General features: G+C 42.0%; 1 long non-coding RNA gene across 1 annotated transcript in view; it reads right to left on the bottom strand.

The window, feature by feature from the left end:
• Positions 1 to 27,593, bottom strand: part of LOC144761376 (uncharacterized) — a 205,572-nt gene that overhangs the window by 152,742 nt on the left and 25,237 nt on the right. The window contains exon 2 of the long non-coding RNA XR_013595694.1: positions 16,422 to 16,563. This is a non-coding gene — a long non-coding RNA (uncharacterized LOC144761376). The remainder of the gene's footprint in view (positions 1 to 16,421; positions 16,564 to 27,593) is intronic.

The raw sequence follows: 27,593 nt of genomic DNA, 5'->3' as shown, positions 1-27,593 counted from the left end.
GGGACGGAGCAACTCTGAAACACTACCTGAAACTTAAATTAGTTCCTAGAGGACTACGGTCCAACATCTTCCCGACCTATGATGATCTAGACCGGGATCTCATGAGCAAATGGGAAGACTCGCTGAACCAGAATTCCATCACACTAATAGACATTCTCATTGAGAGTGCTGATCGGAAGACTGCCCTATTACAATCAGAAATCTCTGTGGTAGAACAAGAGATCAAAGACCTGAACAAACCTGAGGCCACTGTTAAGAATTATACCATTCTGGACGAAATTCTTCTGAAACACCAATCCGAAATCCAGAACAGGAAGGCACGTCAAATCAAAAGGGATGAGGCAGACTATAAAAATGGCAGGATATACACTTTTGATCGCAAGTATGACTCCTTAATCCCGAAACCTAAGGCAGGCTCACAAACCGGCAGGACCACCACCACCAACTCTGCCAGTTCCAGCACCACCTCTCTGAGTTCTACTGGACTCAGCGACATAGAGAATGAAATTCTGGCCAACTCAGAACCTCATAATTCAACCTTTTTTTTAGAGATGCAACGAGTAAGGAGAGGCAACAGGACTCAGCCACCAAGGGCCGCTACAGACCCAGAACCCACAGGGGGAAACGTAGGGACAAGCGAGGAATATCGCAGGAAATTGAGGTCAGTCACACAGAGGAACCAACCACACTAGGTGACACAGTTCAAGTCATAAACCTTTCCTCACTTCCTCTAACATCCGATATGACATCCTTACTTAGCAGAGGTTTGAATTTCAATCCCTATTCCACTGGCGACATATGTCAAACCAAAATTGATGTCTTTAAGTTCATACGCAGTCTCAAACTCAAGAAACATTTTGCTGGATCACAAGACGTGCAGAAACAACCTAGACACATCCCTACTGTATTTGACAATGTACCTTTGACCATTAAAGATGTGCAATCCACACACCTGCTTCTTTCTTTGACAGACAGGGAAGATAGTCCACTTGAAATGGAAAGGCTCCTTGAAGAGCTGGATGTCGAGACCGATTACAGTATCACGAGTGGCCTTAAGAGTAGATCCAAATGGACTCCTACACTAGCAGGGGGCAACAATATTGACAAATTTTACAGACACGTCCTTGAGGATCTTAACAGTACCAACATTAAGAACCTTGACACGAAATGTAGATATAGAGACAACTTGACCAAGGGTGAACGGTCAGCACTCTCTATTCTTAGCGACAACCACAAAATCATCATCAGGGAAGCGGACAAAGGGGGGAACATGGTGGTCATGGATCTCAATGACTACAACAATGAGGTCCTTGGCCAACTGAGTGATGACTCTTGCTATGAGCTTATTAACCATAACCCCATGGGTCCATTAACAATACTACTAAATGGACTCCTATTAAATTGGAAACAATCTGGTCTACTTGATGACAATGAATATTTGTATCTCAAAGTCTTCAGACCCACGTATCCGTGGCTGTATACCCTACCTAAAGTCCACAAGAATCTACCATTCCCACCGGGCAGACCGATAGTATCGGGGATTGGGGGCCCCACCGAAAGAATCGCAGAGTATGTGGATCTTTTTCTGGGACCTCTAGTCAAGAACCTTCCATCTTTCATACAAGACTCGAAACACATACTGAACATCATGTCAGACCTGGAGTGGCAGCAAGGTACTAGACTAGTAACTTTGGATGTGGTGTCCCTGTACACCAGCATCAATCCTGAAATAGGTATCAGTGCAATTACCAAACTTCTTTCAAATAGACCTGCTTCGCTATGGGCACATACCAACATGCTGCTACACATGATGAAGATCATCCTGGATAATAACTTTTTCATTTTTAATCGGAATTGGTACAGACAGAAGAAGGGAGTAGCCATGGGCTCGAAATTTTCACCCTCCTTCGCTAATCTCTTTATGGGGGCCTTGGAAACCGACCTAATCTGGGGCATCAAAGGCGAACCATACATTGACTCCATAATCTACTGGGGGCGATACATTGACGACTGTTTTCTCTTATGGTCAGGATCTGAGGAACTGCTCCATTCCTTCTTCAAGTATCTAAACAATAACTTATGGGAAATCAGTTTCACTATGCGCCACAGCCTCACCAACATTGAATTCCTAGATCTTGAATTCTATGTTAAGAATAACCAATTGCATTCCAAACTATTCAGGAAACCAACCTCCTGCAACTCCATTCTCCACGCTTCGAGCTTTCACCCTGAGCATCAGTTACGGTCTATCCCATATGGAGAATTCCTTAGGGCTAAACGTAACTGCAGTGAAGCAATAGAATTCGATAACTGTATCATGACCATGAAAAATAGATTTCAAAAGAGAGGGTATTCGAGCTCATCCCTTCTGAAAGCAGAACGTAAATCCAGAGTCATCTCTAGACCAGATTGTCTGAAAGCACGTACGGAGGTGGAGTCCTCCAAACAACCAATCAGACTGATTACTGAATTCAATGCACTTAACTATCACGTCAAGAAGAGCTTTAACAAACACTGGAAAATCTTAACAGATGATCCTGTTCTTAAAGAGCTTCTTCCGAACAGACCTTCCATCACATACAGAAAGGGCTTCACCCTGAGAAACAAACTAAGCCCTACAGTCCCCCACAACACATCGGTTCAGGACTGGCTATCCACACGAGGTCTTGGTTTCCACAAATGTGGGTTTTGCTCCATGTGTATTTGGGGCAAACATGGTACCAAGACTTTCAAAGGCCCTGATGGAGCTATCTACAAAATTAGACACAACATCACGTGTTTGACTAAATTTGTGGTATACATAATTGAATGCCAGTGTGGAAAGATCTATGTAGGCAGCACCATCAGGACATTCAAGGAAAGAATTTCTGAACATATAAGAGCAATACAGAGGAGAGACCCCAAATACCCTGTGGCTTTACACGTAGCAGAATGTCAACCATTGGTAGATGATATCAAAGTACGTGTTTTCGGCATAGATGTGATTCCCCTCGACATTAGAGGGGGCAACCGCGAACTGAAGCTTAGACGTAGGGAGGCTACTTGGATCATGCGTTTAAAATGCGTGGAACAGGGGCTCAACTACGACCCTGAGCTTCAATTCTTCTTAGGCGACTAGGCAGCCGTCTGGGGGACCCTTCTTCCACAAAGACTTACTGAACCTTTAATGTGTGATCAGCGAGGAACTCACAGTGTCACATATAGACATTTCTAGTTACACCTACCATGTACTATGATGTCAATGAAGATAACTACTATATATATTGTGTTAATGCATGATCTCATGAGCGGTTATACCATGTAATACTTCTGACCAATACCTAGGTCTAATATTGTATAATGATCATAATGTTTAAGAAACTAATTATAATGTGTTTTGATCCCGTTGATAAAAATGACATGCTCACTAACGAGAGGTGCGGGTGGGCACTTTCACTCTAAACTACTCAGGTCACGGAATTTACGATCTTTACCTCGCTTGGGTCTTGGAACCCGAACACTCACGTGCACACCAACCACCTTCACGCGCCTCCTGTTCCCAACCTTGTAAGCCCCCACACTCTAGGCAGGCTAAGACATTAGGAGTTCCTTTATGAAATGACTTTCTCTTTCGTCCTAATTGAAACGACCTCTGCATAGAACTGAGTGCATATTTTATATATTTTTTGATGCACTTCTGCCACTTAAAGATGGCGAACCCGTTTTTCCACACCACTGACGACGTGGACATCTTCGATTTCTACCTTTGTCTATAAAGTAATCCCCCCCACCTGGTCACGTGTCCGTACAGAGAGACGGCAACCGGGAACCACAGGAGGAGGGATTCCAAAACAGAGGTAAGCGGCAACTAACTCCCGTTATCACCACCGCATGTTCTGAAGCCCATGGTACTGGGCTTTCTAAGAGCTAACCCGCGCTCTTGTTTCCCGTTTTGCAGCGCACCGCCTTTTTAGAGACGTACTCGTCTCTAGCCAGCCTAGTATCAGACGGATCCCCTCCCGGCTACCTCCTGACACACCAGGAGTCAGGTACTTCCTTAACTGAGTCCTCTATAATCCTATCTCTTCTAAAGAAGTAATATGTCCTTTTGTAATAATACGCTATTATGCGCATCAAGTGTTAGAACCTGACACACCAGGAGTCAAGTATTTCCTTAACGGAGTGCTCTATAGACCCATTTCTTTATGAAACAATGCAATATGTCCTTCTGTAACGTTGCGCTAATTCGCGCATTCATTTGACAGACCATACTTGATTCTTTTCCCTTATTTTTCTTTCTGCGATCCCCTTTCACACAGAGTGGACAAATACGAAAATTTTTGACATTCTTGAATGCAGATTGCCAATTTACAAGTACTTTCTACGTGACTATCATAAAGGGACAGACCGTTTCTATGTAGTCACATTTAGAATTGTGGTAAGAATACCGCACTTATTGTCCGCCATCTATTCTACTGAGTAGGTGCCTTTTTCCCCTACTTTAGAATGCTTTTCCTAATGATTCCCTTTTTGTATATACTCTTTCCTTTAGTCTCTCTCCGGCGAGTACCGTCCAGTACACGGATATTAGCCCAGACCTAATGCCAAATACCACGAACATACCATTCCTCAAGGTAAATAATCCATAATGGCGAGAGAGAGTGAATTGTCTAAACTTATCCAATCACACGTTTTTAATGGGCGCAATAACGGAACATCCTGCTTGCCCCTAAACAACACGGATAAAAACCACCGGTCAACCACGTCATGTTACCGTTATGGTCCCTCACCTACACCCCCTCACAAAGGCTCACCTAGTTTTATTCTGACTGATCCACTACTGCATGAACCCTCGGAATGCAAGATCACCGTGTATGTGTTAAACACGATCACACACCAAAGCGTTATGTCATAAGACTTCATGTCTATGCACCACCACCCAAGGACAACCACTCACAGCCTTGGAGTGACACATGTACCAGTGTGTTGACGTTACCACTACACAATACCATCACGTGCGAACCCACACGTACGGCACTACTGCATGTTGGCTGCACCTTGTCACCATTTGCAGTATGTAACAACGGCAGTACTAACTCTGTATATGTTATTCTTGTATCATCAGCCCTGAAGAGTCGTGTTGACTCAACTGTACACGACGAAACACGTGTCGGCTTTGCATAACATCTCTTGAGTCTGGAGAGAATAAATCATCTTCTTGCTGTATCAAGAACACACCAAAGATTCTGCTTCTGTTTCCTTAAATACTTATCAGTCATTGCACTGTTTGTGATACTCTGTTGTAGTAGCGAGAGCACACTTGTATATAATTGTTTAGTCCCTTGACTTTTCAGACGGTTAAGGGTGTTTTTCCGCCTGCTCTTCACGCACTACATGTCTACCTGTCAATTAACACTCTGTAACGTATATCCTAGGCAGTGCGCCTGAGAGATCTGAATTTCTAAAAACCCCACTGAAGTGTTGCAAGTGAGAGGGGTATTGGTTCGGCAGAGCCTCCAGAGGCCAGGCCACCCTCACCTTTGCCGCCACGCCTCCACAGTATCTGGGCATTTTGGTAAATGGAGACTGAAAGACCAGAAGAGCCCTCCCTTTATGGATGTTTCTTTAAAGAAAGCAATAATAAAAGAAGATGTCTAGAGAAGGAGGCAAGCTAAAGAGGAACAGTTAGGGATATGGGTCCAGCCCATGACAAGTATTTAAAGAACGTGTTCATAAAAGAGAAAGAAAAGAGAACAGGAAGAAAACTAAAAGCTGTAGCATAGTTAGAAATAGAACGTAGGGAGGCACCACTAGGAAAAACCAAGCTTCAGACAGGTACATATTTATATTTTTTATTATTTATTATTTGTTTCACCTTCCAATACTTACCAGTTTTTTTCCCTGTTGGATGAATACATGTAAAGGAAAGCCAGAATGGATTTCCACCTGACGAAAGAGTTGGACAGAAATGGACTTATGAGGAATTTGTTTAATCTGGAAAAAGACTTGATTATTATTGGTTACATTTATTGAATGAAACATTTTTTTTGTATTTTCGTTAGTTTGTTGCTGTACTTAATCCCACCTTCAAACATAAACAATTGTATCTCCAGAGCTGTGCTGAGAGGTAGCAGATGATTTGGGATTCTACATAAATCATAAAATCAGACCATGTTCTTGCATTCCCTTATTTCCAAATAGAGAAGACATGCTGTGCTGTATAAAGTGGAAGGTATACGTTCAGCTGGCAACAAGGTCTGTGGTAATTGATGACCATGCATTAGGGAAACATATCCTGACTGGCACATTACATTTGGCACACAGTCTCCAGTCTTGAGGCTTTTCCAGTGGACCAAAATGTAATTCATTAAAAGATTATGAAATATCATAAATTATTAGGATTTTTTTTTATTTATCTAGCACTTTGACTAAGTCCTGGGAAGGAAAAGTCCTCTGCATGCGTAAAAGTCATGTACCCATGCCCAATTATACTGTTGTCTGGATCCCTAATGCTCCTTTTTGTCATAAGTGGACATGGATCATGTGTGTACGCCATGAAATAGGCCTGTCTCATACATTGTGGTCTTGTTGGACTGTGAGGGGTTCCCAAAGCGCTATCCTAACAGTGGTGAAAGGCTATCATCTTCACCAGGAGTTAAGTAACACAAGAAAGGTGGTGGCAGCATATGGTGTAGTGATCAGCAGTAGTGAACAGGACCATCTTACCCTATGTCACTGTAGTGAGCCCTACAGGCTCACTCACCTTTATGAACGTTCTGTTGCTAAATGAGTGATATATTGAGTGAGTGATGATAATTTGTGTGGCAGTGAGGGGGTTGTTCAACTAACTTTTAAACTTGACTTGCAATGTCTGCGGCCTGATGGTCTCCCAGTAGATGGCTATTGCTACCTTCTCAATGTGGGTGTATAGTTGTTTGGTCGGAGTAAATGCACAATTTGCATAATCCATCAGTCCCACTCACTACACTCGCTTTTGGAATAACACTGGTCCCAGTTGTTTAGGGCTGGTGTCAACCAACAATTCGGACTCCCTTTGGAGGTCAAAGTAGGCCAGCGTTGTGTCCACCTACAGTGCTTGCTTCATGTCTCAGAAATCATGTTCCTGTTCAAGACCCTGGTCCATGGTGTGGAGGCTTTTGTTAGTTCTCACAGAGCAGTCAAGGTGCTTAGATTTCAAATGAAATGGCCACCGTATGTGATCATTCCTAGAAAACTCTGGACGCCTGTCACTGAGGTGGGGCTGGTGCAGATTGAATGTCACAGACTTTGGCCGGGCCACGGGTCGCTCATGCGGCTGAAAATATGTAGCCAAAGAAGCTGTTTTTAGTATTAAAGAATGCATCCTTTTCCCTCTGGCGTGTCAGCCTGCCTACTGTCTGTAGGAGTCTGTTGAATGCAGACTTCAGATGAATGAGGTGCTCACCCAGTGTCGGGCATGCACTAAGTTGTCACTGATGTTCACTCACCACGGCAGTCCAATTAGTACGCCCGCCCCAAATGATGTCCTGGAATGCTTCAGAGGTGCCTGAGATGCTTAAGTTGAGGCGTTTGTATTACCTTAATCCAAGATGAGTTGAAAAAGTGGATGTGTTTTGACTCTGGTGCCAGTTGTATTTGAAGGCACCCTGACCTCAGGTCCCGCTTCGAAAACCAACTCGACCTAGTGACTTTGCTCACTATTTCATCTGCCGCCAGTGTCAAGTGTCTCTCTCCCCCCCTTATGGCTTGGTTCAGGACTTTCATGTCTACATAGATACTATTTTGCCCAGTTGTTTCAGCTGCCAACCTATCAGAATCGTAGATACCCACGGGGTGGGCCCTTTGAATTTTTCGATTATGTCTGCCTCTTCCTGAGTTTGTAGTTTCTCCTCCACTTTTGGTTGGAGGTGGAATACTACTCTCTAGAGGCACAGAGTGACAGGCTTGATTGATTTGTCAATAAGATGGTGCACTATTTTTCCTTTGAAAAGGTGATGAGAAGTACTTGAGCAGTGTTTTAATCCCTGTCGTGTTCACTCTATATTTGAATAGCACCAACTGAAATCTATCCACTATTTGACAGTTTATTAGCAGACCTGTAACATATACATTGGCATTCATGAAGTGTTCATGATGTCAGATGTCTGCTGTAAATACCCTGACTAGTGGAAGAAGTGTGTTATGTCCAAATGTATACGCCCTGACCTAGGTCAGTCAGATCATTGGTTTTCCTGCCAAAGTCTTGTGTAATGCCTGCATCATGATTTTGAATGATGCCCTTGAGTCAATTAGGACTGTTGTCAGCTGTTCTTCCACGTGTAATTAGTGCTTGGGGTCTTTCTGGCTTTGTTGCAGCTTGGCTTGATGGATTTGGACCGCATGCATTGTTCGTTCTGGGTTGTTGTCATCCATGTTGATGTCTTATAGTGTTTCTGTAGTACATTCAAAAGCATTTACAGCTTTCTTTTGGCAGGTTTGTGATGTTGGTGTCACTCGACAGACCTTTACCAAATGGTTTTGCTTCTCACATGCTGAACATTTCTTTCCCAATGCTGGGCATTCCCCATGTGTGGGAATGGTTCACCACACCAAAGACAGGTCTTACTTGTTGCTTGGTTTTTTTATGTCTCTTTTTCCAGTAGGGGCATTACGGGATAGCAGATCAACAGTTTCTTACTTGATAGATCGTTCCAGAGCCACTTCCATATTTATTTAAGTATTTATATAGCGCACATCTACCCATGGGCATCAAGGCGCTTGAAGACTCGGCACATAGTGTAAACTGAATGTCATATTTATCGTCCTTATGCAAGGTTACAGGGTAAAGAGCCATGTCTTTAGACCCTTCCTAAAGGATAGCAAATCAGAGGCATTTCTCAAAATAAATGGTAGCTTATTGCACCATCTTGTGGTAATGCTGAAGAAACTTTTTCCACCCCATCTCTGAAGACGGCACGTGGGCTCGGCAATTAACTTCAGTGAAGTCGATCGAAGTGTTCGTCCAGGGATATGCCATTTAAAGTGCTTTATCAGGTAGCTGAGACCTGCTTTAAAGGCAATGCATAAGTCCTTAAACCATATGCGCTTCTCCATAGGTAGCCAGTAAAGAGTGTTGAGGGCATTTTTAGCTGATGTATGTTTAGCTAATCCAAAGAGCAGTTTTGCGGCGGAGTTCTGAAGTACCTGTAGCTTAGCTACAACCGATTTCTTTACTTCAACCAGAAGCCCCATTGCAGTAATCGAGATTTGATAACACCAAGGCTGACACCACAGTTTTCTGTAGGTTTGTTAGAATAAAAGGGTGCACTTTCCTTAGGATTTTCAAGGTGTAATACATAGATGTAGTAAGCATTTTTACATGCTGGGAGAAGGAGAGGGTGGGGTCCATAATGACTCCAAGATTTTTAGCCTTCGTGGCTGGGACGGGGACAGCTCCCAATTCTAATGGCCACCAGTCTGAGGACCAGAATGGTGTATCCTTGCCGAAAAGTAAAACCTTAGTTTTATTTGAGTTTAACTTAAGGCAATTTCAGGCCATTCATTCGCTAACACTTCCCATGCAGTCCTTGAATTTTAGTGCAGTGTCCTGTTTTTTGCTTGAGATTGATATAATAATCTACATGTCGTCTGCGTATGATACCAGTTAAAAACCAGCGGCCCGATTCACAGAACTAACTTAAGACAAAATCCTAAACTTACTACTTTTGGTATTCACAGAAGCTAGGATTTTTTCTTAAGTTTGTCTTAAGACATATGTATGACGTATGATACCAGTTAAAAAACAGCGGCCCGATTCACAGAACTAACTTAAGACAAAATCCTAAACCTACTACTTTTGGTATTCACAGAAGTTAGGATTTTTTCTTAAGTTTGTCTTAAGACAAACTTAAGACAGACTTAAGACAGACTTAAGACATACTTAAGACAGACTTAAGACAAACTTAAGACAGACTTAAGACAGACTTAAGACAAACTTAAGACAAACTTTAGACAGACTTAAGACAGACTTCAGACAGACTTAAGACAGACTTCAGACAGACCTAAGTTCGCATTCGTTCATAGATCGAGGGTTAGCATTACTGCCGAATGGTCTGACCACGGTAGTTGCAAGTTACTGTAGAATTTAAGCTGAAGACAATCAGAAAAAACCGCATCCAGGAGATGGCCTGCAGTATGAGTATGTCCTACTACCATCTGTTCTAGATCTGCACCTGTCACTAAGTCAATCAAGGCCTGTGAGTCTTTGTCAGACACAATGTCTAAATGAAAATTAAAATCACCTAAAATGGTGAGGTTTTCAGAATGTACTTTATATTCCAAGAGCTTGCCCATGGTTTGCAGAAAATTATTTCTGGACCCCGGCGGCCTGTAAACTAGTAGCCCATTGAACGAGAATACATGACTGGCTGCTATCTTAAAAGAGAGCACCTCGGCATGTATGTCTGTGGGGATAGTTTTAAAAGATGCTTTTAAATGATCCCTATAAATTATCGCCAGCCCACCTCCCTTTCTGCCAACACGGTCCTTCCTAGCTATTGCAAACCGTGGTGGGAATGCTATTGCCAGGTCTGGGCATGAGGATTCATCCGCCCAGTTTTCTATTACAAAAATAACGTCTAAGTCATTAAAATTTAACTAAAAGGCCAAATTCGTACTTATGTTTAATCAGTGACCATGCATTTAGCAATGCACATGATAGTCCTTGAGGTGTTTTTTTAGTCTTAGGGTTATTATAATTCTTCCTTGTTCCCCCCTGAGGGCCTTTCTGTCTATCCATAGAAGCCTGGTCTGAAAGACGCTTGACTTTTATATCAGTTTGTTTCAATTTGCAAATCGGACATGTCTGATTCCCAGTGATCTGAGAGGCCCTGAACATTTTTGACTCCATTGAAGTGCATCCAGGAGCTCACCTCTGGTATATGAGTATGTAGTTACCATTCCTGACCCGAAACCGGCAGCACGGCTGGCACTGAGCGTGTGCCGGGCGCGGACGGGCGCAGACGGGCTTGCCTTAGGCTACGCGTCCGGGGAGTTTAAGTACTCTTCCCCATGATGTGTGTGGAATGGCTAGAGCGTATGGGATGTTTGCACTTTGGAAACTCTTTAGAATGCCCCAATGGGCATATGTCTCCAGGGTATTGCAGAATGTGATCTCAAAGTTTAGCAGAGGTACAGCCTTGGGTGAATTGTGGTTATATCTCATCTTGCTCATCAGGGAGCGTGCTTGTATTAGCCAGCTCTTTAAGTCATGCATAGGACATGTCCGCAGATTTCTTATAGCAGGCATGACACATGTAGGACATTCGATAATTTGGGTTGGCAAGGGGTTCAAAGTGTGCCGCTAAAGCTGCCTTCAGAGTTTTGTAGGTGACTGGTTGGCCTTCCTCTGCTACATTTTTGGAGAGTTTGTTAATTTTTTCCCCCAACTAGATGGAGGAGTAGCAGCCTCTTCCTGTCATTGTCAATAGCCATCGCAGTGAAGAATGTCTACAGACGTTCCTCTCAGTTGCGACATTTGCTGTTTGAGCTGATGAGGGACCAATCACAATAAATGGCTCCATGGGAGGAATGGGGGCCATGGTTGCAGGCTGAAAGCGGCAGGCTAAGTACTAGTAGCAGGTATGTTATGGGGTGAGTGACTCATTGGCCGTGGTTGCTGGTCCTGACGCATCCCCGCAAGTGTGTGAAATACCTGGTGGGCTCTTCCAGGTGTTATGGCTATCTGCAGCTGTGGGACATCAAGGACAGCTGACTCATTGCACTGGTACTGTCATGAGGCCCAGGACAGCAGGTTTGAGGGAAAATTAGGATCCTTGTGCTTGCTGGAGCCAAGGCCCTAGAAAGTTCAGGCCAACTGATAGGGCTTGCAGGCAGGGTCAGATGCTCATCTACACACTGTGCTGGCATGTGCTGACATTCTAAAGTGTGCCAAAGTATCTTTTTATAATGTTCTATTCATAGGGTGTCACACGTGCAGATCGGTTAGTGACTCCTTGTTAGTGCCCTGCCTACCCTGCCCTGGCCATAAGTGCTGGTGGCCAGGCATCAGAAAAAGTGGTGCACGAAGGAAGCAGTGTGCCTCATGGCCACATGGGGACTTATGTCCTTGTTCGTGGCACCAAATAAGTTGGGAACAGAAGCTGCCAGACTCTCCTCGGGCATCAGGCCTGTAGCAGGGCAGCCTCAGTGCAACAATAAGGCCTGCAGGAGTGCCAGGTCGCTACTTCAAGCACCAGCCTCGGCGGAGCGGCGTGGGGCTGGTGAGAGCAAAGTGAAGTAGATCAGTGATAGGTTCTGCAGCAGTGCCTGACTCTTCACCATTGTAGTGTTGGCTGATTGAGCCGAAGATCTGAATCAATACCATGCTCAGGACATTAACAGCAACAACAAGTTGATGGATGGAATGCTTGGAATCATCTCAGCCAATGGCACTTCCTCAGGGCCGCATCTCCATCCATTATTGTTCGCCCACCATACCACCTCAGTTTGGACGCAGCCATATTCAAATCATTATTGATCCTTCGCCAATCGGAACATTCCAGCCTGAATTGCCACGCCAGGTCCTCCCTGTGCCAGAATACAATCAACCTTGGACCAGCTTCGCGATGATAAGGACTCATCCGCCAGGTATAGCTTGATTCCACGTGCACAATGACCACGGTGCCCATGCCTGGGGATATCCATTGCACTTAGTGTGCAGGGATCACATACACGAGTAGCAGGTTCAATGCCTGATCCTGCCGGAGATCAGGCATTGAATTATCTCCCTGGTGCTATACCAGGTGAGACCACCCAGCCTAGTAAACATAGGGGAAACTGGGAGACCACCCTCTCCCGGTATTGCAAACCATATAGGTCTCCCTGTTGAACCCTCATTGCACTAACCAAGAAGACTGCTCCCTGCATCAAAGAGAGCAACCTCGCATAATGACCCTTGGAGTTATTGTGAATATAAAGAAGGAACCACGCCTGCCCCTAAAGAGGCTTAATTGGAGGGGTTTGTGTTCCTCTTCAAATGTAAGTACCTCCGGAACCCATGCTAAAGTAAAAGGGTAATAGAGCGGGCAGAGAAGTGTAGATAAGTCACAGTGTTAATCTTGCCTTTCTATATTCTGGAAATAACAGATTTGGCATTACTGGTACCGGCGCCAATTTCTGCAATATTTGGGAGAATAAAAGACAGAAAATGTATTCTCATGAGCCATGCTCTGGCAACATTCGACTGCTGGAAACACCTGTGATAATTTCTGGTTAGTATTCTCTATTACTGGAATTCTTCCTTTTATTACCGCATGAGATTCCCTTTAGCGCCATTTCTGCAATGAGTTAGGGGCATATCATCAAGGCCATGCGATAATTATTGCTCAGCGCTCTTAGCGTGAGGATAATTATCGCCGGCCAACTCTGAATTTTATCGCAGAGATAGCGTGCTATCAGCAACGCTTATCTCCAAAGTGATAAAATTCACAGCGCAAGCTGCCAATTGTGCGATTATCGCTGGAAATACAGCGATAATCTCACATGGTTTGCTGAAAGCTTGCTGATAGGGCAAGGCATACTTAGCCATGATATCCACCTTACATAGGAGCTAAGTCAGTTTTGAAGCAGGCGTGAGGAAAGTAGAGATAACAGAGGTTATTGCTACTTTGCTTGTCGCTCTGCAGGTTAGCCTGCCCATTGCTAATTGGAGAAATGTCACTTAGCTCCATTTCTCCAGTTATGTCAGGGCAGGAACGCCCACTTTGTATCTCATTAGAGATGCACAGATGGGCGTTGGGGGAAAGGACGATAATGCAAGGATTCAACCGATAGCGTGGCCTTGCTGATTAGGCAATAAAATTATTGCCTCTTTCCGCCCGAAAACCGGACGCTAAATCGGCGATAATTTTATCTCCGGGGCTTGATGATATGCCCCTATGTTGGTATTCATGTGGGAAAATATCCCATTTCAGAAAGCATAATTGTAACTGAAAAGTGCTTATATCTCTGAATTCACAAGACACTTCTTTAGTACTCCTTACCTCTGCCGTTGTGACTCAACTCAGACTTCAGAACGACCCAGCTCTGGTGTTGAGCTCTTTGTAGCAGTTGTTGGCCTGCAAATGCATTGTAAAAATATTACGCAAATGTGATACAATAAATAAAGAAATACGGAAAAAGTAAATATAAAATGAAGATTTTCCAAAGTTATTCTTTTTTGAAAGACCATAACTGAGAGGATCAGAGGCATTCATGTACAAACATTCCTTTACAGAAATCATGAATTGCAACAAATAGTGAATCACAATTTATGATTTCCTAAATGCAGTGTACTAAAATACATTTGGTAAAATTGGTAGCAATTTGCACATCGACTTCTACTGAATGCATTGGTATTTTGCGAAACAACCTATGTACTAATATTAAGTTCACAAAATAACAAATCATAGTGGATCGTAATTCATTTATATGCATGCATAAATAAGGCAGTCTTTTTTCTATGCAGCCGGTTATCCATAAAGGAAAATGGGACGGGTTTAATTTTTTTTTTTAAATCACGCAAACCTTTTTTAGGAGAAGGCAGTGGCAACTAGGGGCCACTTTGTACTCCTAAAAAACGTTTTGGCAACACTGACAAGCGGGAAGAGGTGCCTTTGCAACCCTTCCTATTTGCGAATGGCATGCCACATCGTGGTAAAATATTTCAGCTAGATTCATCAAGCCGAAAACGGCTCGCAAAGGGCCAGATTCTGAGAATCTGGCCCTTTGCGAGTGCAATTTTTGCATTTTGGATTCATCATCCCAATTGCAAAAATCGCTAATTGTGAAATCGCATATTTGCGAGGAATTGCATTTAAGGAATCTCTATTTGAGATTCCTTAAATGCAATTCATTAACCATTTTCTATTAGCGAATTCGCTATTCCTGGCCGCTATTTACCACGAAGTCAGACTTCGTGGTAAATAGCGAAAACTCAGAAAAATGCACTTTAGTGCATTTTCCTGAGTGGTATGTTACACACACACATGTCCTTTGGACATGTGTGTGCGCAACATCTGGCTACATTTGCTTTTCAAGGGTGCTACAGGGTGTCCTTTGGACACCCCTGGCACCCTTGAAATCGCATCCTTATTTGCGATTAGCAAATTGCTAATCGCAAATAAGGAATAACTCCCGATTCATTCCTATGGGCCTTTAGGCCCATAGGAATGAATGGGGAGTTATTCCTTATTTGTGATTAGCAATTTGCTAATCGCAAATAAGGAAGATGTAGGAATCGCAATATTTTTTGCAATTCCTACATGAATCCCGTTTTGCAAGTCCTTAATAGCGATTCCTTATGAATCGCTATTACAACTCACAAAACGGGACTTTGATGAATCTAGCTGGTAATGTTTTGCAACCTGATTTCGGTAGCAACATTTGAATACATACCTGAAGGAACCGGTATCTTGAAGGGATGTCCTTAACACGCTGCTTCCAAATACAGATTCGATATATATATACCCAAACTCAAATTTCAATTAGATAATTTGTCACTGAATCACAATTTGGGTTATGTGAAAGCAAAAATTCCATTCTGTGTTGCAAAAACTCTGATTTTATGAATTGGAGCATTCCCAAACATAAAATAGCTTTATACATAAAGGTTCTGTGCTGAACGAAAAACATCTGTGGGCATGGTTTACAATGGTATTTGTGGTTGAAAACATTGGAGCATATTATCAAGACAGGCGATCAAATTATCGCCATTTTAGCGGCAGAATACTCCCGCTAAAACAGCGATAATGGGCTTGATAATATGCTCTATGGAGTTCCAATTGAAGCCCAGGGAAACAGCCATTACAACGAAACTTTTACAACGAAGTGCTATTACAACGCAACTTTTACAACGCAAACTATTACAACGCATTGCTGTAGGGGGCGCTCTAGGATAGGGAATAGGTTAATTTACTATCCAATAACCTTCCCTAGTGTCCACGGGGACTGGAGTTGGAATAGTAAATTAAACTATTCACTATCCAGCACCCAAAAGCATTATGCGTTGTAATGGCATGCGATGTAAAACCTGCGTTGTAACAGCATGCGTTGTAAAAGCATGCGTTGTAGTGTCATACATCCGAAGCCCATGTTAAATGTCCTTCACATTTAACATGGGCTTCAATTGGAATTCCATAGAGCATATTATCAAGCCCATTATCGCCATTTTAGCGCCGGCGATAATTTTATCACCTGTCTTGATAATATGCCCCATAGCTCTACAGCTCACAAAAAGGCTAGGTTGCAACCTGATAGCTATCTACAAGGTAAGAAACAGGCGTAATTTCAGTTTCTCCTGAATAACTGTATATACCGACTGCTCACACTTACACCGGCTGAAATCCCAAGCAAACTGTGGAAAGTGGGCTCATAAGGCAAGGTTAACGCCCATAAACATGATCATTCACAAACTCTTCTCTTACCTTTAACCACCCATGAAACTTCTAAGATTTGCTCCTTCAAGAGCTGGAGGGAATCCCATTTGAGAGTTGGAAGGGAAATTGAACACCCCAAACATGATGGAGTGAAGGGAATTTGAGTTCCCCATGGAAATAAATATCGCCCCTGTGGAGAAAAATAACACAAAATAAAAAATATACATTTGAAAATAGGTGCTAGTTTCACACAATCTTTAATTGTGCTATGCCCAGAGTTCTGCACTGTGAGAAAACCAATATCATAACATGTCACATGACTTTCCTAGTAGTATGATTGGAACATCGTGGCTGGCACAGCTTTCTACACACACACTACTGCAAATGTCTGTGAATTCCTAAAAGTCTTACATCTATCCCTTTGCCTAGAAGTATGGCTTTTTTTGTTAATGAACCTTGGGGCATATTACTAACCAATAGAGATAATTTTTGTCTCTAACTTGTTTAGAGACAAACATTATCGCCGCAAATCGGCGATTTTTATCGCAGATAAACCTAGCTATTAGCAAGGTTTATCGAAAATGCGATAAAAAACGGCCGCAATGCATGAATATCGCTGAAAAGTCAGCGATATTCATGCATTATTGAGCAAATGCTCTTAGCCATGTTATCCACCTCCCATTGGTTAACATGGCTAAGAACTGCTCAGGGCAGGTGTTAGCTTTTGGAGATATTCGCGCTTAGCGCGAATATCTCCAAAAGTTGGTAATAGGAGATAGCGATGTTAGCGACTGTTTCCAGTCGCTAACATCTTGGCACGCCCACTTTGCATGTCATTAGTGATAAATATCACTGACATGCAAAGCGGGGCCCAAGATGGTCGCTATCTCCTATTAGCTGTCGCTAACTGGTGTTAGCGACAGCTTGGTAATAGGGAGATAATTTTATCTCCGCTTTCTTGGCTTTTAAAGCCAAAAAAGCAGAGATAAACCCCCTTGATAATATGCCCCCTTATGTGTAACCTGCCAGTCACAAGACCTGACCCAGCTGGGATGTACTAGGCCTTTTTTCTTCTACTATTCAAATCATGAGTTATTTTTATAGGTAATAATTTGATCTGTTATTATAATACTGCAATACTCCGGTGGAGGTCACCAATATTGTTATTATGCATCTAAGTTAATCAGCATCTAATCATAACTATAGTGTCTTGCACTCACCTTCTGCTCACCCACTTTCTCGAATTTTAGCAAGATTGATTATTTAGACAGCCTTCCACGTTTTTAATGTTAATTTGTTATTAGGGCAAGCGGAAAGGCCAAGACAAAGAAGCAATCGATACAGTCAAACACACATTGAATAATCCTGATTGTGATAGTGCAGAGAATGAAAAAAAATACAGAAAGAAAACCGAGATTAGAAGGCTGTATTTGGATACTACCTGGAGAATACTCGCAGCTGAATACCACTCTGATTTGTATCACTGCAGTACCATAGGATCTTGTACAATTGCATCTGTTATGTTTACACAGTACATCATTCTAATTTGAATTAAGCAATAAATAATTCTGATTTAACAAGCTATGAGAATTGATGTAGCAAAACAGCCCCGACAGCCGTAGTAAGAAATCTAACAAATTAGCACAGTCTTTCTGAATTACTAAGGCTTTGCCTGGTGCTAGCAAGACGTAACGCTGTGCAATGCTATAAAAAGTCTTACATCTACCCCTGGGCTTAGGAGTCTGACTTTGTGAGAATCAGGTGCATGTGTTATAGCCTGAGCCTGTGGCTCGGGTCTATAATTCGAGTTCAAGGGGCCTCATTTATGAGGGAGTGTGTCACTTTTACGCCGCCGGTGCGTCATTTTTTGTGACGCACCAGCAGCGTAAAAAATGTGCCTTGTTGCATCATATTTACAAAGTGATGCATCTAGGTAGATGCGTCACTTTGTAAACCCCTGCGCTACATTATACCTGCGCCAGGTATAATGTATGCAGGGGGGGTGTTCTGACACAAGAAAGGGTTGTAGAAGTGACGCAGTGAAATCTATAACATTTCACTGCGCCACTTCACTTTTGTGACACACTCCAGCAATGCGTCATATTTGCGCTTACAGAAACGTCAGAAATACTGACGTATCTGTAACTCCTTGCGCCATGATGCGTCATACTGTAAATATGACGCATCATTGGTGTCGCAAGGAGGGCGCAGTGAAAAGTGACGCATCACTGTTTTCACGCATCGATGCGTCACTTTTCATAAATGAGGCCCAATGACTTTCCCGACTGGTATAGCCGTCAGTCTCCCTGCGCCAGCCTGGGAAACCCTTGCGCCACCATGGATGTGCCGTATTTACAATATGGCGCACCATGGCGTTAGGATTGACAGATGCATCAGAAATTCTGACGCATCTGTTGGTGCAAAAGTCACGCATTGTTGGAGTTGTGTCGTAAGCACAACGCAACTCCAGCAATGCATGTTGAGGCCTATTCTCACCACACTGCTTCACTCCTTACGCCTGCTTCAAGCAGGCATAAGGTTTTGATGCAATGGCATCCTATAAGTGCTGCAGTGAAATCTTATACACTTTTGAGATGCTTTCCTTCATGGGAACGCCCACCTTGCATACATTATACCTGGCGCAGGAATAATGTGGCGCAGGGCTTTACAATGTGACGCCTCCCCCTTGATGCGTCACCTGTTCATTGACTGTATTTTTTGTGCCGCCGCTGCGACACAAAATTGATGCAACGGCGGCGCAAAAGTGTTGCAAGGGGTTTGTAAATCTGCCCCTCTGTGTTTGTTTATGCATAGGAATTTGTACAGGAAGGGTATGCATCCATTACCAATCCCATGGTATACAGCGCACATTCTCCTTTGAGTCATTGAGACAAAGTTCTGGATTGCACAATGCAGCCTATTTATGTGCCAGCGCAGGGGTGACACCAGCAGCATTCCAATATTTTGTAGGTATGGTGCCTCTCTGTATTTACCATTTAAAGTATCACTGCACAGCAAATTTTGATGCTGCACTGCATTGCATGAAATCTTAGCAAATCTGTCTGCAATGTAGTGCTAAATACAACGTTGGTGCAAACTAGCACCACAAGGAATGTTTTTTTCTTCTGAATTGGTCTTTTATTTGTATTACCTTTTTGCAAAGATCTATCAAAGAAGGTACATCGTTTCAAGGAATACTAACGCTATATATAGTAGTGGAGGCTGTTGGTGGCGCAGTGTGTGGACCAGTAGCCTGTCTATTATTTCTTTAGTTCAATGCTCATCTGAGCAGTGAGCAAAATTCGTTATCTAAATCCTACTGCTCAGATAAATCAGAGCAAGACATGCAGTACCTATCTTTTTTTTTCCCCTTTCAAGTTATTTTAGAAATAAAAAGTAATTTTCCTAGTTTAATGTGTTACAAATTATTTTACTTTCACTGCTGCTGACTGTCCTAACCTCAGCCAATAAAGAGCCCGTGTAAAATGAAAAACTACAAAGCTCATTTTAATTACTGACAACCATGGTAAGCGTTGTCTTGGAAACACAAAAGAATTACCACGCTTAAAGATTGTATCTTTCTCGCAGATTAAATGATTAAACAACTATTTCACTTTTGATCTAATTTCTTTGGTATCCTCTCAGCATTATGTTATATGTTGCAAATCATATTCTGCTGTCTCCAGAAAGGCACAGACTGTTCTGCTCAAAATGAGACTTCATTAAAAAAAAGAAATGGGATTAGGTTTTGGCGGAAGTGCAGTGAGCAGCATCTGTGCAGGTGCAAATAAATAAGGCAAAGATGGGGAGATAACAAGTGCAAAAATGTAAATCCTTTTCTCCTTTCGCCATTAACCAGTCAGAGGTTTGTGGGGAAGGCAATCCAGGGACGAGACTTGGCAGTTATTGTTCAATTTTTTTCTGCAGTGTCTCACAATGTCTTATTTCAGCAAGAGAGCAGATAACACTTTTTAATGTGCAAGACTTATAACACATAAATGCTGTGAAACAAATGAGAGTCAGCTTATGATGAAGGCAACGTGGCACACGGCAATTGTCACAAATATATATATTTTTGTTGAAGTTTATTGAAGAAATGAATTCTGCAGTGTTTGCAAATGAGGCATGATGTGCTAATAGTATTATTAAGAATTACAGCCTCTTATTTATTCGCACATCCCCCACCTTTCTTTGCATTTTTTTGTTTTAGTAGATACATTTCTACATGTCCACGAGAATGCTGCCTCTTCTGTCGCAAAATAAGTTGAAGATGTACAGACACGGTGGCATATTTAATAGAAAATGACGTGGCGCTGCAAGCCATCTTGTTGCTCCAAACTGTGTCATTGGGAAAGTGCAGGGATGCATCATATTCACAGCAATCCGTCGCATCTCTGTGCTTTCCTCTGCTCTGGCACACAATTGGCCACCTAGTGCCAAAGCTGGCACCCTTGGTGCAAGGGCCCCTGCGTTGCGGGGATGATTCTTTTGGTACAGGAAGATGTACCTTCCTGCACCAAAACATTGATTGATGGTGTTTCCCTCCTTCTTTGTGTGCTGCAGAATACTTCTCCTCGCTGCGGTACTTAAACAACACCCCTGTGGAGGTGTTAGAATCTGACAGATTCCCAGGTTTACAAAACCTTTTAAAGCTGGGAATGCGTCAGAATCCAAGGGTGTTCTGTGGGAACACCTATAGGAACACCCATGGAACTCCCTTTTCACACAGAGTAATGCGTGAAAGGGGGACTTATTTACAAGGCCATGAAAAACCACACACGGTGGCTTTGCATGGCCTTGTAAATATGGCTCAGCATTGTGCGCCACCGGAGTGTAAAAAAAGTGATGCTACGGTGGCGCAGGGGCCTTGCAGATATGCCCCACTATGTGCAGCAGTAGCTCTGCAACATGGAGCATCTTCCCAGTCGCCAAGAGATCCATTATCTTTAATGGGTCTTCACTGAACCTTGGGTAATAGGGGACACTACAGAAGGTGGCACCACAGCAATACCTGTTATTCCAATCCATTAATCAGGTCTCTGTAGACCTAAGGGAGAAGGGCTATTACAGGAGAGACAGCTGACTACCAATAGTACTAGCCCAACCCCTTTCTCTATCTGGGGACTCAGGAGAGTCACTTGTCTCCAGGTCTCTGAGGACTGTGGTAAGGTGGAGAAAGGCTGGATAAATAGTCACTTCACAGTACTGAAATCACAAAAATGAACAATACATTTCATGGCATTGTATAGCAGGTGGCCCCTACTGACGCATGTAAATCATATCTATATTGAATAACAAAGCATAAATCTGTGACTTCTTCGTATCCCACCACACGAGCAAATGATGAATTCCACATACCCCAGGGGTACACTCAGGACTATCAGTGTTGTTTTGTTGCCAGAACGGTTTGCCTCTACGCACGTGCGAACCGAGCTAGAGCAAATACGGTAGTCATACATGACGAAAAACAGTAATGGAGCCCGAAACATTTATCACAAGTATAAGTTTATTCACTTATTGTACACCACCTGACAAATACACTGTAAGACAGATCTGAACCTAGGGATCATCTTAAAGACAGAACAGAAAATATGTTGCTATACTTACAACCTACGGGAAGTTGTTCATGTCACAACTACTGCTTTACCAATATGATATTTCATGAAATGCATAGCATATAGAAAAACAAACCTAACACACATAAAAATGTTTATGCCATGTCTCAAAGCAAATATGGAACATGAAAAAATCAATATAACATGAAGCAAAACAAATTAATCCATTCTTTAGTCAATAATATGAAAGCACATATGCTACATTGATTGAATAAGATATATACTAAAATAGAAGACCTCGCTGAATGATACAGCAAGTACTGAAAGGAATAAGATTCATTAATAGTAGCATGACAGTCGCTGAGACTGGCTTGTTGAGAGGACTATAACACATTTTAAATGAAATATCATGCATTGAAATAACTGTAAGCTTGAACAAGATAAATGTGATAAATCTTAACATAAATAAATTGTAGTTCTAAAGATTGTAATACGTATTGAAAGGAATGACACACCTTGAAATGGGCATTACACATAATTGTCGAAATAAAACTGACATACATTGAAATGACCATGATATGTGTTGAAATAAATATGACACGTCTTCAAAGAAATCTGAGGAGCATTAAAATAAGGGAAACAGCCGTTACATCGCAACTTTTACAACGCACTTCTATTACAACGCAACTTTTACAACGCTGGATCCATTACATCGCATACCTTTACAACGCATGCCATTACATAGCAGATGCTATTACAACGCATGCCATTACAACGTAAGTATAGGTAAGTATATAATTTTATTTTATATTTTATTTAACATTATTTAATTATTTTATTTAATATTAAAAATAAATAAATATATTAATTTATGTTTTTTTATATAGGATTGGGTTTTGGGGTACAGGGGTATTTTTAGGTTTCAGGGTTGGGTTTGGGTTTTGGGGTACAGGGGTATTTTTAGGTTTCAGGGTTGGGTTTGGGTTTTGGGGTACAGGGGTATTTTTAGATTTCAGGGTTGCGTTTGGGTTTTGGGGTACAGGGGTATTTTTAGGTTTCAGTGTTGGGTTTGGGTTTTGGGGTACAGGGGTATTTTTAGGTTTCAGGGTTGGGTTTGGGTTTTGGGGTACAGGGGTATTTTTAGGTTTCAGGGTTGGGTTTGGGTTTTGGGGTACAGGGGTATTTTTAGGTTTCAGGGCTGGGTTTGGGTTTTGGGGTACAGGGGTATTTTTAGGTTTCAGGGTTGGGTTTGGGTTTTGGGGTACAGGGGTATTTTTAGGTTTCAGGGCTGGGTTTGGGTTTTGGGGTATAGGGGTATTTTTAGGTTTCAAGGCTGGGTTTGGGTTTTGGGGAACAGGGGTATTTTTAGGTTTCAGGGGTGGGTTTGGGTTTTGGGGTACAGGGGTATTTTTAGGTTTCAGGGATGGGTTTGGGTTTTGGGGTACAGGGTTATTTTTAGGTTTCAGGGTTGGGTTTGGGTTTTGGGGTACAGGGGTATTTTTAGGGTTCAGGGCTGGGTTTGGGTTTTGGGGTACAGGTTTTTTTTTAGGGTTTAGTTTTAAAATACAATCTTTTATTTTAATTAAAAAAAATAATTTTAATTTTATTATTTATTAAAAATAGTTCTTTATTATTAAAAGTTCTTTTAAAAATAAAATTAAAGTAATATATGTACTAAATAATTATTTAAAAACAATTTAATTTATTTAATTAATTAAATTTAAATTACTTACATTTAAAAAATAATAATATACTTACCTATACTTACATTGTAATGGCATGCGTTGTAATAGCATCTGCTATGTAATGTCTTGCGTTGTAAAGGCATGCGATGTAATGGATCCTGCGTTGTAAAAAATGCGTTGTAACGGAGTGCGTTGTAATATATCGCCTTGTAACGTCATACATCCTTAAAATAAATATGGCATTTGCTGATAGGAATGTGAAATGCAGTGAAAAGAATACTTCATGCATTAAAAATAATTAAGACCCAGTTGAAAAGAATTTGGTGTACCTTAAAATTAATATGCCTCACACTCATATGACTATGACATTTGCTGAATTGATCATGGCATTCATTGAAATGAGTGTGACTCATCTGGGAATTAAAAAACATGTATTTAAATCTATATGATATGGGTTAAAATACACACAACACATTTTGAAATTAATATCCCAAGAATTAAAATGATTATGGATGTGCCTACTAAACCTAATGTGTCATGTTGAATTACATTTTTCACCTTTTGAAATGAAAATGGCTGATGCTCAGATAATGTATACAAAACGAGGCAAGGAGCCACACAAGAGTAGAGAGGTAATATCTACACATCAAGCAAAGAGTGCGTGTAAAACCTCCAGGGAAAGATACATCCTACCAAACAATTTATATTAATCAAAAAAGAATCCAGCCCTAACGAGAGTAAATAAGAGAGGTAAAGGCACAATTCTCTATCAGGAGGTGAACTTAGTAAACTGCTACTACCACTATTGGGAGCAGTATGTCTTTGTTATAATAACCCTCACACACTCTAGTAGTGTCATGCTTCATCATCGGGTTCACCCTGGCTCCTAAAGGCCAGGGTGCGCTCGACCGTGTTTCAGGGAGCACTTAAGTGAAAAGGCAGGGGGGTTAAAGATTAGAAAACCACCAACAACTCCCGGTATCCCTTTAATCTGAAGCAGTGGTAGCAATTAAAAACAGAAAAAAGGGTGTCTCAAGGATATGATGGTCCTATGACCCTAGAATATTTGCCAACATGTTTCAGCCAACAGGCGGCCCTAGGGGTTCATGGCTTTCTTCAAGGCAAAACAGCAATATAAATTCCCTCCCTGGAAACAATGAACACAAAAGTTATTATTCAAAAATACAAAAATTATTTGTTTTAAGAAAGAACACCTATGGATATACTTATCCTCAAAGTGGCGTAATACCGGTCAAATGTCCATCCAATCTTTGGAGGACCACATGCCTCCCACAAGTGCACGCAAAAGGGAAGTCCTGTAGTCAAACATTGGTCAAGGATCCTGGCCTCGAGGATTTACCTACAGTATCCCGCAGCCACATGGCGTGCATCATTATAACAAAGACATATTGCTCTTAATAGTGGTAGTAGCAGTTTACTAAGTTCACCTCCTGATAGATAATTGTGCCTTTATCTCTCTGATGTTCAGATAAAACTGATGCGCTTGAAACTAATATGACACTCACTAAGATAACAAAAAAACGCTGAGATAAATATTACATGCAATGAAATTAATAAGGCACACATTGAAATAAATAGGAGTCATGTTTAAATGAATATGACATGCATTGAAATGATGATGGTATGAAATAAATTGGACATGTTGAAATTTATAATACATGCACTAAATGATTATGGAATGGCATGCACTGAACATAATAAATAATTAAAAGAAAAGAAATCCTTTTAAAATGAAGCACATAGACATGCAGTAAAGATTGTGGTATGAGTGTAGTCCTAGGATTTTGAGCAACAACGACATAGATGGGCCAGGGCCCTGAATACGAGATGTCTGGCGCTGTATTAATAAATGGCTATAAGTGGTAATACCACGCAGTCCAATTGCAAGTAATACTGGGTCCATATTTTAAAATTCTATTTCAAAAGTTAAAGCTGCCAGACAGGTGGCAATACCACTTAAAAGTGCCACCTGCTCCGAGCAGATGGCAAATAATCGCAATTCACAAAAATGCATCAAGAAATAACATTTCAAAACCAAATGTACACAAATCACTGATCTCACAATCGAGCGGACAGGAAAAAACTGGAAACCATAAAAATCTACTTTTCATGGGTGCAATGGTCTGTGCCATAATAATACATTGGCCTTCAAGAAGCAAAAAGGAATACCTAAATGCACAGTTGCCAATCAAGATTATAGCAATGCTGATCAGACCTCGTCTCACACACACTTGCAAGAACCACCAGGGAGGTAGTACTCATCAACCATTTCTTCATGTTGAATGCAATCTAAGTCCAGTAGAATAAAGATGAAGCAGCCGAGTACCAAGGGGCGTGGTCTTGCTGACAGCCATAAGAGAATATCCATGCATATTAAAAGATGCCTATACCTTCTCACCATGTCCAAAGTCTATATCCTGATAACACTTTGGCTAAACATGTGGAACATCTGGCACCTGCTGACTGTCTCAGGGATGTAATTGAACCCAATACAAATATTCAGACTGCCATCTCCCCACCCCCCTACACTCAACAGACCAATGACTCTACGGCATATCCTTGCCACTTTGAGATTTCAGACACCGGGGTGCAGCCCATAGTCAAGCCTACATTTTACAATGTCCTTATGCATGTCCTAACAGTCAATCTCAAGTTGGAGTCACTGTATATTTTCTTCCCCACGACTCCTTGACAGAAAATACTGCTAAGATTATGTGCTAGCAGTTGGGGGATTCCCATATGTCATTGGGCTTTTAGACTGTGCTCATATAGCATGTGCTCCTCCAAATCCCACTAAGCAGTTTTAATGCAGTGGGAAAATATAACTCATCATGAATATACAGATGGTGTGGAATAGGGTCCAGGTCAGTGCCTATTACTTCCTCCTTTTTCTGGATCCAGTCGGAACTCAATGATCCTCAAGAAAAGCATGCTTCTATCCACAGTAGAGAGAGAGGATCCCTACAGAACATCATTACAAGGTAATAACATCACACTCCCAGCCCTGATGTGATATAGCCAAGAAGTGAAATATTGTCTTGATAAGATTTGTTTGAACATATAATCATGCATTTAAGAAGAAACCCTCCTAACAACCCACAAAATAAAATGGCTATCTACATGATTTATGCCCCTGTCTGTCCCATTCTACCTTCCAACAAAACTCCAACTATCACTTTCCCAACACAGCACCATCCCACCTCCACCTACACGACAACCAACTCATGGAAGAAAACACATACGCACCTAGTTAGCTTATTCCTACCTGCCACCATAACCCCAATTAACAACTGGAGTAAAGACAGAAGGTTAATTTTCAGCCTTTTATCCAGGGCATGATCAGCCCTAGAAAGCTGCATAGTTGCCGCAAGACCTGATGGGTGAGAGGCATGTGAAGGTAAATCAGGGGAGCTGCTCTAGTGCAGATCTCGGCCTGTTGGACTCCAGACAACATCTGCACCTCATGTCTCCACCATACCGGTATGTGTGTGCTTGGAAGGCAGATGTCATGGCAAACTCTCTTTAAGCAATTGGTTTATTGTGTCCTGAAAGCCCATCTGTCCCAGTGCCATTTATTGTTTTGGGTTCCAGTGACAGCTGCTGCGGCGCATCTACTCAGATACCAGTTGCTTCTGTCTGGTTCCATCAAGTAGCCCCTTTGTCACCCTACAGTCCTGATGCCCAGCTTCTGTTGTATGTTGTGCCTGAGTGTTGAACCTGCTTCTGAATGCAGTGCCTCTGCAAGATCACACATTCTTCAATGAATTTCTGGCAGTGCTGTTAAGGGAGCAGCATTTGTCCCAGAATTATCCATTAAGGCACAATGTCCTGCTATTAGGAACTCCAAGCTCCTCTCAATACTTTCTAAATCCCTTCCCATGCGGCCAACACAATGGACAGACTCAGGGGTGGGTACTCTTGCTCTGCATCCAGGTTTGTGTCCTGTGCCTTATATTCTG

The sequence above is a fragment of the Lissotriton helveticus genome, chromosome 6 (genome assembly GCF_964261635.1).
Source record: "Lissotriton helveticus chromosome 6, aLisHel1.1, whole genome shotgun sequence".
NCBI classification, from domain to species: domain Eukaryota; kingdom Metazoa; phylum Chordata; class Amphibia; order Caudata; family Salamandridae; genus Lissotriton; species Lissotriton helveticus.
This window is presented reverse-complemented; position numbering and strand designations above follow the sequence as displayed.